Consider the following 13,012-nt stretch of genomic DNA (forward strand, 5'->3'; position numbering starts at 1 on the left):
CGTGACATTTCTATTTTAGACACCGTTTCTATTTTTGCGACACATGTTTAGCTTGTGTCGCATGTTTTGCGTGCACTTCGAATTTTCGATTTTTTTCGTGACATTTAGATTTTAGACACCGTTTCTATTTCTGCGACACATGATTAGCTTGCGTCGCATGTTTTTGTGCACACTTCACATTTTTTATTTTTTTCGTGACATTTCTATTTTAGACACCGTTTCTATTTTTGCGACACATGTTTAGCTTGTGTCGCATGTTTTGCGTGCACTTCGAATTTTCGATTTTTTTCGTGACATTTAGATTTTAGACACCGTTTCTATTTCTGCGACACATGATTAGCTTGCGTCGCATGTTTTTGTGCACACTTCACATTTTCGATTTTTTTCGTGACATTTCTATTTTAGACACCGTTTCTATTTTTGCGACACATGTTTAGCTTGTGTCGCATGTTTTGGTGCACACTTCACATTTTCGATTTTTTTCGTGACATTTCTATTTTAGACACCGTTTCTATTTTTGCGACACATGTTTAGCTTGCGTCGCATGTTTTGCGAAGGCACGGTGTAAGGCACTTGACCAGCCAGTGCACACAGCTGCCTCCTGACCAATCAGAGCACCCCAGGCCAACCGGTCGATCAAGAGAGCACATCAGCTTTCAGATTAATCAGCGCACGTACGGCCCATGAAGAGCACATCAGCTTTCAGATTAATAAGCGCACGTACGGCCACCTGACCAACCAGAGGACCCAGGGTCCAACTGACCAGTCAGAGCACACAAGGCAACCTGACCGATCATAGCACCCTAGCTTTGTTACATTTCTATTTTACACACCGTTTCTATTTTTGCGACACATGTTTAGCTTGTGTCGCATGTTTTGCGTGCACTTCACATATTTGATTTTTTTCGTGACATTTAGGTTTTAGACACCGTTTCTATTTCTGCGACACATGTTTAGCTTGTGTCGCATGTTTTGCGTGCACACTTCACATTTTAGATTTTTTTCATGACATTTCTATTTTAGACACCGTTTCTATTTTTGCGACACATGTTTAGCTTGTGTCGCATGTTTTGCGTGCACTTCACATTTTTTATTTTTTTCGTGACATTTCTATTTTAGACACCGTTTCTATTTTTGCGACACATGTTTAGCTTGTGTCGCATGTTTTGCGTGCACTTCGAATTTTCGATTTTTTTCGTGACATTTAGATTTTAGACACCGTTTCTATTTCTGCGACACATGATTAGCTTGCGTCGCATGTTTTTGTGCACACTTCACATTTTCGATTTTTTTCGTGACATTTCTATTTTAGACACCGTTTCTATTTTTGCGACACATGTTTAGCTTGCGTCGCATGTTTTGCGAAGGCACGGTGTAAGGCACTTGACCAGCCAGTGCACACAGCTGCCTCCTGACCAATCAGAGCACCCCAGGCCAACCGGTCGATCAAGAGAGCACATCAGCTTTCAGATTAATCAGCGCACGTACGGCCCATGAAGAGCACATCAGCTTTCAGATTAATAAGCGCACGTACGGCCACCTGACCAACCAGAGGACCCAGGGTCCAACTGACCAGTCAGAGCACACAAGGCAACCTGACCGATCATAGCACCCTAGCTTTGTGACATTTCTATTTTACACACCGTTTCTATTTTTGCGACACATGTTTAGCTTGTGTCGCATGTTTTGCGTGCACTTCACATATTTGATTTTTTTCGTGACATTTAGGTTTTAGACACCGTTTCTATTTCTGCGACACATGTTTAGCTTGTGTCGCATGTTTTGCGTGCACACTTCACATTTTAGATTTTTTTCTTGACATTTCTATTTTAGACAACGTTTCTATTTTTGCGACACATGTTTAGCTTGTGTCGCATGTTTTGCGTGCACTTCGAATTTTCGATTTTTTTCGTGATATTTACATTTTAGACACCGTTTCTATTTCTGCGACACATGATTAGCTTGCGTCGCATGTTTTGGTGCACACTTCACATATTCGTTTTTTTTCGTGACATTTCTATTTTAGACACCGTTTCTATTTTTGCGACACATGTTTAGCTTGTGTCGCATGTTTTGGTGCACACTTCACATTTTCGATTTTTTTTTGTGACATTTCTATTTTAGACACCGTTTCTATTTTTGCGACACATGTTTAGCTTGCGTCGCATGTTTTGCGAAGGCACGGTGTAAGGCACTTGACCAGCCAGTGCACACAGCTGCCTCCTGACCAATCAGAGCACCCCAGGCCAACCGGTCGATCAAGAGAGCACATCAGCTATCAGATTAATCAGCGCACGTACGGCCCATGAAGAGCACATCAGCTTTCAGATTAATAAGCACACGTACGGCCACCTGACCAACCAGAGGACCCAGGGTCCAACTGACCAGTCAGAGCACACAAGGCAACCTGACCGATCATAGCACCCTAGCTTTGTGACATTTCTATTTTACACACCGTTTCTATTTTTGCGACACATGTTTAGCTTGTGTCGCATGTTTTGCGTGCACTTCACATATTTGATTTTTTTCGTGACATTTAGGTTTTAGACACCGTTTCTATTTCTGCGACACATGTTTAGCTTGTGTCGCATGTTTTGCGTGCACACTTCACATTTTAGATTTTTTTCGTGACATTTCTATTTTAGACACTGTTTCTATTTTTGCGACACATGTTTAGCTTGTGTCGCATGTTTTGCGTGCACTTCACATTTTTTTTTTTTCGTGACATTTCTATTTTAGACACCGTTTCTATTTTTGCGACACATGTTTAGCTTGTGTCGCATGTTTTGCGTGCACTTCACATATTCGATTTTTTTCGTGACATTTCTATTTTAGACACCGTTTCTATTTTTGCGACACATGTTTAGCTTGCGTCGCATGTTTTGCGAAGGCACGGTGTAAGGCACTTGACCAGCCAGTGCACACAGCTGCCTCCTGACCAATCAGAGCACCCCAGGCCAACCGGTCGATCAAGAGAGCACATCAGCTTTCAGATTAATCAGCGCACGTACGGCCCATGAAGAGCACATCAGCTTTCAGATTAATAAGCGCACGTACGGCCACCTGACCAACCAGAGGACCCAGGGTCCAACTGACCAGTCAGAGCACACAAGGCAACCTGACCGATCATAGCACCCTAGCTTTGTGACATTTCTATTTTAGACAACGTTTCTATTTTTGCGACACATGTTTAGCTTGTGTCGCATGTTTTGCGTGCACTTCACATTTTTTATTTTTTTCGTGACATTTCTATTTTAGACACCGTTTCTATTTTTGCGACACATGTTTAGCTTGTGTCGCATGTTTTGGTGCACACTTCACATTTTCGATTTTTTTTCGTGACATTTAGGTTTTAGACACCGTTTCTATTTCTGCGACACATGTTTAGCTTGTGTCGCATGTTTTGCGTGCACACTTCACATTTTAGATTTTTTTCTTGACATTTCTATTTTAGACAACGTTTCTATTTTTGCGACACATGTTTAGCTTGTGTCGCATGTTTTGCGTGCACTTCGAATTTTCGATTTTTTTCGTGACATTTACATTTTAGACACCGTTTCTATTTCTGCGACACATGATTAGCTTGCGTCGCATGTTTTGGTGCACACTTCACATATTCGTTTTTTTTCGTGACATTTCTATTTTAGACACCGTTTCTATTTTTGCGACACATGTTTAGCTTGTGTCGCATGTTTTAGTGCACACTTCACATTTTCGATTTTTTTTCGTGACATTTCTATTTTAGACACCGTTTCTATTTTTGCGACACATGTTTAGCTTGCGTCGCATGTTTTGCGAAGGCACGGTGTAAGGCACTTGACCAGCCAGTGCACACAGCTGCCTCCTGACCAATCAGAGCACCCCAGGCCAACCGGTCGATCAAGAGAGCACATCAGCTATCAGATTAATCAGCGCACGTACGGCCCATGAAGAGCACATCAGCTTTCAGATTAATAAGCGCACGTACGGCCACCTGACCAACCAGAGGACCCAGGGTCCAACTGACCAGTCAGAGCACACAAGGCAACCTGACCGATCATAGCACCCTAGCTTTGTGACATTTCTATTTTACACACCGTTTCTATTTTTGCGACACATGTTTAGCTTGTGTCGCATGTTTTGCGTGCACTTCACATATTTGATTTTTTTCGTGACATTTAGGTTTTAGACACCGTTTCTATTTCTGCGACACATGTTTAGCTTGTGTCGCATGTTTTGCGTGCACACTTCACATTTTAGATTTTTTTCGTGACATTTCTATTTTAGACACCGTTTCTATTTTTGCGACACATGTTTAGCTTGTGTCGCATGTTTTGCGTGCACTTCACATTTTTTATTTTTTTCGTGACATTTCTATTTTAGACACCGTTTCTATTTTTGCGACACATGTTTAGCTTGTGTCGCATGTTTTGGTGCACACTTCACATTTTAGATTTTTTTCGTGACATTTCTATTTTAGACACCGTTTCTATTTTTGCGACACATGTTTAGCTTGCGTCGCATGTTTTGCGAAGGCACGGTGTAAGGCACTTGACCAGCCAGTGCACACAGCTGCCTCCTGACCAATCAGAGCACCCCAGGCCAACCGGTCGATCAAGAGAGCACATCAGCTTTCAGATTAATCAGCGCACGTACGGCCCATGAAGAGCACATCAGCTTTCAGATTAATAAGCGCACGTACGGCCACCTGACCAACCAGAGGACCCAGGGTCCAACTGACCAGTCAGAGCACACAAGGCAACCTGACCGATCATAGCACCCTAGCTTTGTGACATTTCTATTTTAGACAACGTTTCTATTTTTGCGACACATGTTTAGCTTGTGTCGCATGTTTTGCGTGCACTTCACATTTTTTATTTTTTTCGTGACATTTCTATTTTAGACACCGTTTCTATTTTTGCGACACATGTTTAGCTTGTGTCGCATGTTTTGCGTGCACTTCGAATTTTCGATTTTTTTCGTGACATTTAGATTTTAGACACCGTTTCTATTTCTGCGACACATGATTAGCTTGCGTCACATGTTTTGGTGCACACTTCACATTTTCGTTTTTTTTCGTGACATTTCTATTTTAGACACCGTTTCTATTTTTGCGACACATGTTTAGCTTGTGTCGCATGTTTTGGTGCACACTTCACATTTTCGATTTTTTTTCGTGACATTTCTATTTTAGACACCGTTTCTATTTTTGCGACACATGTTTAGCTTGCGTCGCATGTTTTGCGAAGGCACGGTGTAAGGCACTTGACCAGCCAGTGCACACAGCTGCCTCCTGACCAATCAGAGCACCCCAGGCCAACCGGTCGATCAAGAGAGCACATCAGCTATCAGATTAATCAGCGCACGTACGGCCCATGAAGAGCACATCAGCTTTCAGATTAATAAGCGCACGTACGGCCACCTGACCAACCAGAGGACCCAGGGTCCAACTGACCAGTCAGAGCACACAAGGCAACCTGACCGATCATAGCACCCTAGCTTTGTGACATTTCTATTTTACACACCGTTTCTATTTTTGCGACACATGTTTAGCTTGTGTCGCATGTTTTGCGTGCACTTCACATATTTGATTTTTTTCGTGACATTTAGGTTTTAGACACCGTTTCTATTTCTGCGACACATGTTTAGCTTGTGTCGCATGTTTTGCGTGCACACTTCACATTTTAGATTTTTTTCGTGACATTTCTATTTTAGACACCGTTTCTATTTTTGCGACACATGTTTAGCTTGTGTCGCATGTTTTGCGTGCACTTCACATTTTTTATTTTTTTCGTGACATTTCTATTTTAGACACAGTTTATATTTTTGCGACACATGTTTAGCTTGTGTCGCATGTTTTGCGTGCACTTCGAATTTTCGATTTTTTTCGTGACATTTCTATTTTAGACACCGTTTCTATTTTTGCGACACATGTTTAGCTTGTGTCGCATGTTTTGCGTGCACTTCACATTTTTTATTTTTTTCGTGACATTTCTATTTTAGACACCGTTTCTATTTTTGCGACACGTTTAGCTTGTGTCGCATGTTTTGCGTGCACTTCGAATTTTTCGATTTTTTTCGTGACATTTAGATTTTAGACACCGTTTCTATTTCTGCGACACATGATTAGCTTGCGTCGCATGTTTTTGTGCACACTTTACATTTTCGATTTTTTTCGTGACATTTCTATTTTAGACACCGTTTCTATTTTTGCGACACATGTTTAGCTTGCGCCGCATGTTTTGCGAAGGCACGGTGTAAGGCACTTGACCAGCCAGTGCACACAGCTGCCTCCTGACCAATCAGAGCACCCCAGGCCAACCGGTCGATCAAGAGAGCACATCAGCTTTCAGATTAATCAGCGCACGTACGGCCCATGAAGAGCACATCAGCTTTCAGATTAATAAGCGCACGTACGGCCACCTGACCAACCAGAGGACCCAGGGTCCAACTGACCAGTCAGAGCACACAAGGCAACCTGACCGATCATAGCACCCTAGCTTTGTGACATTTCTATTTTAGACAACGTTTCTATTTTTGCGACACATGTTTAGCTTGTGTCGCATGTTTTGCGTGCACTTCACATTTTTTATTTTTTTCGTGACATTTCTATTTTAGACACCGTTTCTATTTTTGCGACACATGTTTAGCTTGTGTCGCATGTTTTGCGTGCACTTCGAATTTTCGATTTTTTTCGTGACATTTAGATTTTAGACACCGTTTCTATTTCTGCGACACATGATTAGCTTGCGTCACATGTTTTGGTGCACACTTCACATTTTCGTTTTTTTTCGTGACATTTCTATTTTAGACACCGTTTCTATTTTTGCGACACATGTTTAGCTTGTGTCGCATGTTTTGGTGCACACTTCACATTTTCGATTTTTTTTCGTGACATTTCTATTTTAGACACCGTTTCTATTTTTGCGACACATGTTTAGCTTGCGTCGCATGTTTTGCGAAGGCACGGTGTAAGGCACTTGACCAGCCAGTGCACACAGCTGCCTCCTGACCAATCAGAGCACCCCAGGCCAACCGGTCGATCAAGAGAGCACATCAGCTATCAGATTAATCAGCGCACGTACGGCCCATGAAGAGCACATCAGCTTTCAGATTAATAAGCGCACGTACGGCCACCTGACCAACCAGAGGACCCAGGGTCCAACTGACCAGTCAGAGCACACAAGGCAACCTGACCGATCATAGCACCCTAGCTTTGTGACATTTCTATTTTACACACCGTTTCTATTTTTGCGACACATGTTTAGCTTGTGTCGCATGTTTTGCGTGCACTTCACATTTTTTATTTTTTTCGTGACATTTCTATTTTAGACACCGTTTCTATTTTTGCGACACATGTTTAGCTTGTGTCGCATGTTTTGCGTGCACTTCGAATTTTTCGATTTTTTTCGTGACATTTAGATTTTAGACACCGTTTCTATTTCTGCGACACATGATTAGCTTGCGTCGCATGTTTTTGTGCACACTTTACATTTTCGATTTTTTTCGTGACATTTCTATTTTAGACACCGTTTCTATTTTTGCGACACATGTTTAGCTTGCGCCGCATGTTTTGCGTGCACTTCACATTTTTTATTTTTTTCGTGACATTTCTATTTTAGACACCGTTTCTATTTTTGCGACACATGTTTAGCTTGTGTCGCATGTTTTGCGTGCACTTCGAATTTTTCGATTTTTTTCGTGACATTTAGATTTTAGACACCGTTTCTATTTCTGCGACACATGATTAGCTTGCGTCGCATGTTTTTGTGCACACTTTACATTTTCGATTTTTTTCGTGACATTTCTATTTTAGACACCGTTTCTATTTTTGCGACACATGTTTAGCTTGCGCCGCATGTTTTGCGAAGGCACGGTGTAAGGCACTTGACCAGCCAGTGCACACAGCTGCCTCCTGACCAATCAGAGCACCCCAGGCCAACCGGTCGATCAAGAGAGCACATCAGCTTTCAGATTAATCAGCGCACGTACGGCCCATGAAGAGCACATCAGCTTTCAGATTAATAAGCGCACGTACGGCCACCTGACCAACCAGAGGACCCAGGGTCCAACTGACCAGTCAGAGCACACAAGGCAACCTGACCGATCATAGCACCCTAGCTTTGTGACATTTCTATTTTAGACAACGTTTCTATTTTTGCGACACATGTTTAGCTTGTGACGCATGTTTTGCGTGCACTTCACATTTTTTATTTTTTTCGTGACATTTCTATTTTAGACACCGTTTCTATTTTTGCGACACATGTTTAGCTTGTGTCGCATGTTTTGCGTGCACTTCGAATTTTCGATTTTTTTCGTGACATTTAGATTTTAGACACCGTTTCTATTTCTGCGACACATGATTAGCTTGCGTCACATGTTTTGGTGCACACTTCACATTTTCGTTTTTTTTCGTGACATTTCTATTTTAGACACCGTTTCTATTTTTGCGACACATGTTTAGCTTGTGTCGCATGTTTTGGTGCACACTTCACATTTTCGATTTTTTTTCGTGACATTTCTATTTTAGACACCGTTTCTATTTTTGCGACACATGTTTAGCTTGCGTCGCATGTTTTGCGAAGGCACGGTGTAAGGCACTTGACCAGCCAGTGCACACAGCTGCCTCCTGACCAATCAGAGCACCCCAGGCCAACCGGTCGATCAAGAGAGCACATCAGCTATCAGATTAATCAGCGCACGTACGGCCCATGAAGAGCACATCAGCTTTCAGATTAATAAGCGCACGTACGGCCACCTGACCAACCAGAGGACCCAGGGTCCAACTGACCAGTCAGAGCACACAAGGCAACCTGACCGATCATAGCACCCTAGCTTTGTGACATTTCTATTTTACACACCGTTTCTATTTTTGCGACACATGTTTAGCTTGTGTCGCATGTTTTGCGTGCACTTCACATATTTGATTTTTTTCGTGACATTTAGGTTTTAGACACCGTTTCTATTTCTGCGACACATGTTTAGCTTGTGTCGCATGTTTTGCGTGCACACTTCACATTTTAGATTTTTTTCGTGACATTTCTATTTTAGACACCGTTTCTATTTTTGCGACACATGTTTAGCTTGTGTCGCATGTTTTGCGTGCACTTCACATTTTTTATTTTTTTCGTGACATTTCTATTTTAGACACAGTTTATATTTTTGCGACACATGTTTAGCTTGTGTCGCATGTTTTGCGTGCACTTCGAATTTTCGATTTTTTTCGTGACATTTAGATTTTAGACACCGTTTCTATTTCTGCGACACATGATTAGCTTGCGTCGCATGTTTTTGTGCACACTTCACATTTTCGATTTTTTTCGTGACATTTCTATTTTAGACACCGTTTCTATTTTTGCGACACATGTTTAGCTTGTGTCGCATGTTTTGCGTGCACTTCACATTTTTTATTTTTTTCGTGACATTTCTATTTTAGACACCGTTTCTATTTTTGCGACACGTTTAGCTTGTGTCGCATGTTTTGCGTGCACTTCGAATTTTTCGATTTTTTTCGTGACATTTAGATTTTAGACACCGTTTCTATTTCTGCGACACATGATTAGCTTGCGTCGCATGTTTTTGTGCACACTTTACATTTTCGATTTTTTTCGTGACATTTCTATTTTAGACACCGTTTCTATTTTTGCGACACATGTTTAGCTTGCGCCGCATGTTTTGCGAAGGCACGGTGTAAGGCACTTGACCAGCCAGTGCACACAGCTGCCTCCTGACCAATCAGAGCACCCCAGGCCAACCGGTCGATCAAGAGAGCACATCAGCTTTCAGATTAATCAGCGCACGTACGGCCCATGAAGAGCACATCAGCTTTCAGATTAATAAGCGCACGTACGGCCACCTGACCAACCAGAGGACCCAGGGTCCAACTGACCAGTCAGAGCACACAAGGCAACCTGACCGATCATAGCACCCTAGCTTTGTGACATTTCTATTTTAGACAACGTTTCTATTTTTGCGACACATGTTTAGCTTGTGTCGCATGTTTTGCGTGCACTTCACATTTTTTATTTTTTTCGTGACATTTCTATTTTAGACACCGTTTCTATTTTTGCGACACATGTTTAGCTTGTGTCGCATGTTTTGCGTGCACTTCGAATTTTCGATTTTTTTCGTGACATTTAGATTTTAGACACCGTTTCTATTTCTGCGACACATGATTAGCTTGCGTCACATGTTTTGGTGCACACTTCACATTTTCGTTTTTTTTCGTGACATTTCTATTTTAGACACCGTTTCTATTTTTGCGACACATGTTTAGCTTGTGTCGCATGTTTTGGTGCACACTTCACATTTTCGATTTTTTTTCGTGACATTTCTATTTTAGACACCGTTTCTATTTTTGCGACACATGTTTAGCTTGCGTCGCATGTTTTGCGAAGGCACGGTGTAAGGCACTTGACCAGCCAGTGCACACAGCTGCCTCCTGACCAATCAGAGCACCCCAGGCCAACCGGTCGATCAAGAGAGCACATCAGCTATCAGATTAATCAGCGCACGTACGGCCCATGAAGAGCACATCAGCTTTCAGATTAATAAGCGCACGTACGGCCACCTGACCAACCAGAGGACCCAGGGTCCAACTGACCAGTCAGAGCACACAAGGCAACCTGACCGATCATAGCACCCTAGCTTTGTGACATTTCTATTTTACACACCGTTTCTATTTTTGCGACACATGTTTAGCTTGTGTCGCATGTTTTGCGTGCACTTCACATTTTTTATTTTTTTCGTGACATTTCTATTTTAGACACCGTTTCTATTTTTGCGACACATGTTTAGCTTGTGTCGCATGTTTTGCGTGCACTTCGAATTTTTCGATTTTTTTCGTGACATTTAGATTTTAGACACCGTTTCTATTTCTGCGACACATGATTAGCTTGCGTCGCATGTTTTTGTGCACACTTTACATTTTCGATTTTTTTCGTGACATTTCTATTTTAGACACCGTTTCTATTTTTGCGACACATGTTTAGCTTGCGCCGCATGTTTTGCGTGCACTTCACATTTTTTATTTTTTTCGTGACATTTCTATTTTAGACACCGTTTCTATTTTTGCGACACATGTTTAGCTTGTGTCGCATGTTTTGCGTGCACTTCGAATTTTTCGATTTTTTTCGTGACATTTAGATTTTAGACACCGTTTCTATTTCTGCGACACATGATTAGCTTGCGTCGCATGTTTTTGTGCACACTTTACATTTTCGATTTTTTTCGTGACATTTCTATTTTAGACACCGTTTCTATTTTTGCGACACATGTTTAGCTTGCGCCGCATGTTTTGCGAAGGCACGGTGTAAGGCACTTGACCAGCCAGTGCACACAGCTGCCTCCTGACCAATCAGAGCACCCCAGGCCAACCGGTCGATCAAGAGAGCACATCAGCTTTCAGATTAATCAGCGCACGTACGGCCCATGAAGAGCACATCAGCTTTCAGATTAATAAGCGCACGTACGGCCACCTGACCAACCAGAGGACCCAGGGTCCAACTGACCAGTCAGAGCACACAAGGCAACCTGACCGATCATAGCACCCTAGCTTTGTGACATTTCTATTTTAGACAACGTTTCTATTTTTGCGACACATGTTTAGCTTGTGACGCATGTTTTGCGTGCACTTCACATTTTTTATTTTTTTCGTGACATTTCTATTTTAGACACCGTTTCTATTTTTGCGACACATGTTTAGCTTGTGTCGCATGTTTTGCGTGCACTTCGAATTTTCGATTTTTTTCGTGACATTTAGATTTTAGACACCGTTTCTATTTCTGCGACACATGATTAGCTTGCGTCACATGTTTTGGTGCACACTTCACATTTTCGTTTTTTTTCGTGACATTTCTATTTTAGACACCGTTTCTATTTTTGCGACACATGTTTAGCTTGTGTCGCATGTTTTGGTGCACACTTCACATTTTCGATTTTTTTTCGTGACATTTCTATTTTAGACACCGTTTCTATTTTTGCGACACATGTTTAGCTTGCGTCGCATGTTTTGCGAAGGCACGGTGTAAGGCACTTGACCAGCCAGTGCACACAGCTGCCTCCTGACCAATCAGAGCACCCCAGGCCAACCGGTCGATCAAGAGAGCACATCAGCTATCAGATTAATCAGCGCACGTACGGCCCATGAAGAGCACATCAGCTTTCAGATTAATAAGCGCACGTACGGCCACCTGACCAACCAGAGGACCCAGGGTCCAACTGACCAGTCAGAGCACACAAGGCAACCTGACCGATCATAGCACCCTAGCTTTGTGACATTTCTATTTTACACACCGTTTCTATTTTTGCGACACATGTTTAGCTTGTGTCGCATGTTTTGCGTGCACTTCACATATTTGATTTTTTTCGTGACATTTAGGTTTTAGACACCGTTTCTATTTCTGCGACACATGTTTAGCTTGTGTCGCATGTTTTGCGTGCACACTTCACATTTTAGATTTTTTTCGTGACATTTCTATTTTAGACACCGTTTCTATTTTTGCGACACATGTTTAGCTTGTGTCGCATGTTTTGCGTGCACTTCACATTTTTTCTTTTTTTCGTGACATTTCTATTTTAGACACAGTTTATATTTTTGCGACACATGTTTAGCTTGTGTCGCATGTTTTGCGTGCACTTCGAATTTTCGATTTTTTTCGTGACATTTAGATTTTAGACACCGTTTCTATTTCTGCGACACATGATTAGCTTGCGTCGCATGTTTTTGTGCACACTTCACATTTTCGATTTTTTTCGTGACATTTCTATTTTAGACACCGTTTCTATTTTTGCGACACATGTTTAGCTTGTGTCGCATGTTTTGCGTGCACTTCACATTTTTTATTTTTTTCGTGACATTTCTATTTTAGACACCGTTTCTATTTTTGCGACACATGTTTAGCTTGTGTCGCATGTTTTGCGTGCACTTCGAATTTTTCGATTTTTTTCGTGACATTTAGATTTTAGACACCGTTTCTATTTCTGCGACACATGATTAGCTTGCGTCGCATGTTTTTGTGCACACTTTACATTT

General features: G+C 41.8%; 1 protein-coding gene and 3 long non-coding RNA genes across 5 annotated transcripts in view; 1 reads left to right on the top strand and 3 right to left on the bottom strand.

Moving 5' to 3' along the window:
* Positions 1 to 13,012, bottom strand: part of LOC147843646 (uncharacterized) — a 123,571-nt gene that overhangs the window by 74,477 nt on the left and 36,082 nt on the right. The gene's annotated exons all lie outside the window — the stretch shown is intronic.
* LOC148679698 (uncharacterized) lies at positions 1,101 to 7,514 on the bottom strand. Of its 2 annotated transcripts, none has more exons than XR_015944660.1 (5): positions 6,655 to 7,514; positions 5,891 to 6,557; positions 5,080 to 5,703; positions 3,442 to 4,468; positions 1,101 to 1,630 (listed from the first exon to the last, which is right to left on the bottom strand). It is a non-coding gene; the product is annotated as an uncharacterized LOC148679698 (long non-coding RNA). The 2 variants fall into 2 exon arrangements; XR_015944661.1 differs by having other exon boundaries at positions 1,102 to 1,630; positions 3,442 to 4,419; positions 5,037 to 5,703.
* LOC148679699 (uncharacterized) lies at positions 9,590 to 12,004 on the top strand. The gene is made up of 5 exons (XR_015944662.1): positions 9,590 to 9,969; positions 10,063 to 10,683; positions 10,777 to 10,969; positions 11,164 to 11,590; positions 11,684 to 12,004. It is a non-coding gene; the product is annotated as an uncharacterized LOC148679699 (long non-coding RNA).
* Positions 11,017 to 13,002, bottom strand: LOC147843658 (uncharacterized). The gene is made up of 3 exons (XR_015944673.1): positions 12,712 to 13,002; positions 12,171 to 12,519; positions 11,017 to 11,456 (listed from the first exon to the last, which is right to left on the bottom strand). It is a non-coding gene; the product is annotated as an uncharacterized LOC147843658 (long non-coding RNA).

Source organism: Danio rerio, chromosome 6 (genome assembly GCF_052040795.2).
Source record: "Danio rerio strain M-AB ecotype USA chromosome 6, GRCz13ab, whole genome shotgun sequence".
Taxonomy (NCBI): domain Eukaryota; kingdom Metazoa; phylum Chordata; class Actinopteri; order Cypriniformes; family Danionidae; genus Danio; species Danio rerio.